The sequence below is a fragment of the Castor canadensis genome, chromosome 12 (assembly GCF_047511655.1).
Source record: "Castor canadensis chromosome 12, mCasCan1.hap1v2, whole genome shotgun sequence".
In the NCBI taxonomy this organism is placed as follows: Eukaryota; Metazoa; Chordata; class Mammalia; order Rodentia; family Castoridae; genus Castor; species Castor canadensis.
Genome location: NC_133397.1, coordinates 119,409,177 through 119,415,176, shown reverse-complemented (window position 1 = coordinate 119,415,176; position 6,000 = coordinate 119,409,177).

Sequence of the window (6,000 nt, the reverse complement as noted above, 5' to 3'; positions counted from 1 at the left end):
ATTGCATCATGGCAGGATCACTTGTGAAAGGAATCACATGGTGAGACAGGAATCCAAAGAGAGACCCAGGGAAACTTACTTAATTCCTTCTGAGGGTAGCATCCTCAATGACCTAACCATCTCACTAGGTCCCATGTCTTAATGGTCACAAACCTCTAACATCACCACAATAGGGACAAAGTATCCCCATAAGACAAACAACCATGAAAACAAAGCAAGAGTTAGTAGTTGAAAGAATGTACTACATGTAATCTTGGGGAAAAATGTAGCCAAAAATAACTACAAAAAATGTATAAATGGCACAGCATCATTCCATCAAGATGAAGACCATACAGAAAGCAGAACATTCCTATGAACTCAATATAAGTAAAAATTATGGTATGAATAATTGAAGTTTCTTCTATCTTTAACTCTTGTTTCTTACTGTGAAAGCCATATTAATGAGCTGCATTTTAGTGGAAATTATCATTAAATAAACTCTACCTAGTTGATAGAAACTCTCCATAGAAGAAATATGAGAACAAGAAATGTAAGATACATAGTAGACAGTGGTATTAATGATGAAAAAAAAAAGTACATTTGTCAGGATACCTTTCTGAGTTCTTCGATATTATTTTCAAAATTAGGTTAAAGTAAGTTGTCCAAAATAATAACAACTTGGTTGTAGTTACAATTGTATATGTGATTTAATATGTTTTTAAAGATTTTTTTCAAGCTGATTACTTAAAATGTCCACTAAATGTTAATGAATAATAAGAATTACTACAAACAAGAAGACAAACGTGTGGTTATAGCTCTTTCTATAAGGATTTAATTTGTATTTTACAATTCTGAATCAACATGAATTGCAATAAAGGGTCTTCAACAGAGTTACCAATAGAAAAATAGGTAGTGCCATCACTGTTAATAGTGATCCTAAGTCCAGAACAATTGCCATTAACTTTATCTCCAGAAATGACATCACAATATGTGCTAGCAGGAAGGCCAGTTTGCAAAGTAGGTGAAAATGACCTGAAAAACAAAATTTTATATTTAACTAAAATTCAACCCTGTCAAATGCGAGAATTTGGGCTGTCTCTAAAGCAAATAAAGAGATTAACTTTGTACTGCAAAATCCTAGTTGACAATGTCTCAATAAAAAAAAAAACCACAGAGACCACTCAGTTGATGTCAGGATCAAAAATGATTATATCAAAGACCTCACAACTTCCTAGTCTGTGCTGAATTTTCAAAAAAACAGAAGTGAAAGAACATCAGTCAAGATATTCAAAGAGAATTGGCACCCTTAGATAGAATTACCGCCCATGGTAAACATAAATACTTTAAATATGTCCATTTTGGAACTTAAGATAATACCAATTACTTTAAAAAATCAGCATTATTTTTTCAAGACTGACTTTTTCCAAAAGGTTTTAAAGAATTTGAACAGGAAATAAAAAATAATTTAGTATTTCTATGAAGTACAGAGTTTGAAGCATAAATTTAATGTTATAAATTTATTTTAGCTCATCATTCAGAAAAGACATTAATTAAAGAGCTTGCTAAGAATTTCTTTTGCAAAAAAATGATGTACTTTACTTACTTAGTTTTTATTTGGCCAGTAAAGTATAATTGAGACTAAAATGAATTGAACATAAGTAGAAGTTAGGCTCGGACTGAGAAATTTCAATTGTTTACAGAGAGGGTCTCCAAACTATATCTCTGTATGTGAGGGATTCATTTGAGGAAAAGTAAATGATGTAAGTATCAAAACTGGATGGACAGCAATGAGAAATGTACAAGTAAACTCAAAAATTTACCAAGGATATCCTTGACCATATGATGCATATTTCTTACACATATGTTTTGAAATATTATTTGTCACAGATACAGAGGAGGCTGTATTCCACAGTAGCAGACAGAGTAGTAGATGAGACACAAAGCTGAGGAAAAAAATATTGCAGTACTGAAAAAAGAAATCAAGGAAGGTAAAGAATAAACTAAGATTATCATAGTATAAATGATGAGTTTTTACCTGAGCACTAATTACTAGTCATCATTGCTAAAGACAATGAATCCTCTGTTTCCTCTTCCAAAGGCCACTTGGTTGCTACCATTATCCCACCAGTTTGAAAAAGGCTGGCCATCGACTACATTTCGGAAGGTAACCATGTTCCTAATAGCACAATGTCATATGAAATGCTGGTACCATTAAACTTCAAGACATTAAAAAAATGTAGGTTAAGAATCCTGTAGAGGGTATCTGTAAATAGACATGCCAAACTTATTTGACATCATCGATGTTCACAGACCCAGTCATTGTGACAAGTATTGTATGCATTAGTGGTTACTTCTTTAACTCAATTTTCTCATTTGAACATACTAGCTTAACATTCTAGTAACTATGAAACTTTATGGTAAAGCATTTAATAGAAATATCATTAAATGTTTTAACATTGTTGCATTAGTATCACATCTATGAATGCTATTTATTCAAACAACTAAGATAACTACATGACAGGAATCACCATCTACCTATCAGTACTAACACTTAATATTAATGGACTTAATTCCCCCATCAAAAGGCACTGTTTGATGAACTGGATTAAAAAAGAAGACCCAACAATTTTTTGCTTATAGGAGATCCATCTCACTGACAGAAATAAGCATAGGCTTAGGATAAAGGCTGGAAGAAGATTTACCAAGACAATGGTCCCTGAAAACAGGCAGGAGTAGCAATACTTATCTCTGACAAAGTAGACTTCAAACCTACAATGATCAAACAAGATAAAGAAGGAAATTCCATACTAATAAAAGGGGAAATAGACCAAAAGGAAATAACAATTATCAACCTATATGCACCCAATGTCAATGCACCCAATTTCATTAAAAATAGCCTCAAGGATCTAAGAGTGTATATTATCTCCAATACAGTAGTTGTGGGAGAATTTAACACCCCATTATCATCAACAGATAGGTCATCAAAGCAAAAAATCAATAAAGAAATCCTAGATCTAAAATATACCATAGACCAAATGGACCTAGTTGATGTCTACAGAACATTTCATCCAACTTCTACACAATATACATTCTTCTCCGCAGCCCATGGAACCTTCTCCAAAATAGATCATATCCTAGGGCACAAAGCAAGCCTCAGCAAATATAAGAAAATAGAAATTATACCATGCTTTCTATCTGATCACAATGCAATAAAACTAGAACTCAACAACAAAAATAAAGACAAAAAGCATGCAAACAGCTGTAAACAGAATAACTCATTGCTTAATGAACAATGAGTCATTGATGAAATAAAGGAGGAAATTTAAAAGTTCCTGGAAGTCAATGAAAACAAAAGCACAACCTACCAGAACCTATGGGACACAGTAAAAGCAGTCCTGAGAGGAAAGTTTATAGCAATGAGTGCATATATTAAAAAGACTAAAAGATCTCAAATCAGTGACCTAATGATACATCTCAAACTCCTAAAAAAACAGAACAAGCAAATCCCAAAACAAATAGAAGGAGAGAAATAATAAAATAAGAGCTGAAATCAATGAAATAGAAACCAAAAAAAAAAAAATACAAAGAATTAATGAAACAAAAATTTGGTTCTTTGAAAAAATAAACAAGATTGATAGATCCCTGGCAAACCTGACTAAAATGAGGAGACAAAAAACCCAAATTAGTAAAATCAGGAATGCAAAAGGGAAGATAACAACAAATACCATGGAAGTCCAGGAAATCATCAGAGACTAATTTAAGAACCTATATTCAAATAAACTCAAAAGTCTTAAAGAATTGGACAGATTTCTAGATACTTATGATCATCCAAGACAGAATCAAGAGGACATTAATCACCTGAATAGATCTATAACACAAAATGAAATTGAAGCTGCAATCAAGAGTCTCCCTAAAAAGAAATGTCCAGGACCTGATGTATTTTCTGCTGAATTCTATCAGACTTTTAAAGAAGAAATAATAACAACTCTCCTTAAAATATTCCATGAAGTAGAAAGGGAAGGAAAACTGCCTAACACATTTTATGAAGCCAGTATTACAATCATCCCAAAACGAGGCAAAGACATCTCCAAAAAGGAGAACTAAAGGCCAATCTCCTTAATGAACACTGATGCTAAAATCCTCAATAAAATAATGGCAAACCAAATTCAACAACACATCAAAAAGATCATTCACCATGACCAAGTAGGCTTCATCCCAGGAATGCAGGGGTGGTTCAACATATGAAAATCAATAAACATAATAAACCACATTAACAGAGGCAAAGACAAAAACCACTTGATCATCTCAATAGATGCAGAAAAAGCCTTTGATAAGATCCAACATCATTTCATGATAAAAGCTCTAAGAAAACTAGGAATAGAAGGAAAGTATCTCAACATTATAAAAGCTACATATGACAAACCTACATCCAGCATTATACTTAATGGTGAAAAAATAAAACCATTCTCTCTAAAATCAGGAGAGAGACAAGGATGCCCACTATCTCCACTCCTATTCAACATGGTACTGGAATTCCTAGCCAGGGTAATTAGGCAAGAAGAAGGAATAAAAGGAATACAAATAGGTAAAGAAACTGTCAAAATATCCCTTTTTGCAGATGACATGATCCTATACCTTCAAGACCCAAAAAACTCTACTCAGAAGCTTCTAGACATCATCAATAGCTATAGCAAGGTAGCAGGATATAAAATCAACCTAGAAAAATCATTAGCATTTCTATACACTAATAATGAACAAACTGAGAAAGGATATATGAAAACAATTCCATGTACAATAGCCTCAAAAAAAAAAATCAAGTACCTAGGTGTAAACTTAATAAAGAATGTGAATGACCTGCACAAGGACAACTATAAACTTCTGAAGAAAGAGGTTGAGGAAGACTATAGAAAGTGGAGAGATCTCCCATGCTCATGGATTGGTAGAATCAACATAGTAAAAATGTCTATACTCCCAAAAGCAATCTACATGTTTAATGCAATTTCCATCAACATCCCAATGACATTCATCAAAGAGATTGAAAAATCTACTGTTAACTTTATGTGGAAACACAAGAGGCCACGAATAGCCAAGGCAATACTCAGTAAAAAGAACAATGCTGAAGATATCACAATACCTGACTTCAAACTATATTACAAAGCAATAGCAATAAAAACAGCATGGTACTGGCACAAAAACAGACATGAAGACCAGTGGAACAGAATAGAGGACCCAGATATGAAGCCACACAACTATACATTGTTCCATGTTTATCACCCTATACCAATATTAACTCAAAATTGATCAAGGATCTTAATCTCAGACCCCAAACTCTAAAGTTGGTACAGGAAAGAGTAGGAAATACTTTGGAACTAATAGGTATGTGCAAGAACTTTCTCAATGGAACCTCAGCAGCTCAGCAACTAAGAGACAGCATAGATAAATGGAAATTCATAAAACTAAAAAGCTTCTGTTCATTAAAACAAATGGTCTCTAAACTGAAGAGAACACCCACAGAGTGTGAGAAAATATTTGCCAGCTACATATCAAAGGACTGTTAACCAGAATATATAGGGAACTCAAAAAACTAAATTCTCCCAAAATTAATGAACCAATAAAGAAATGGGCAAGTGAACTAAACAGAACTTTCTCAAAAGAAGAAATTGAAATGGCCAAAAAACACATGAAAAAAGGCTCACCATCTCTAGCAATAAAGGAAATGCAAATTAAAACCACACTAAGATTCCACCTCACCCCTGTTAGAATAGCCATCATTAGCAACACCACTAACAGAAGGTGTTGGTGAGGATGCAAGGAAAAAGGTACCCTCTTACCCTGCTGGTGGGAATGTAAACTAGTACAACCACTCTGGAAAAAAATTTGGAGGCTTCTTAAAAATTTAAACATAGATCTACCATATGATCCAGCAATACCACTCTAGGGAATATACCCAAAAGAATGTGACTCATGTTACTCCAGAGGCACCTGCACACCCATGTTTATTGCAGCACTATTCACAATAGT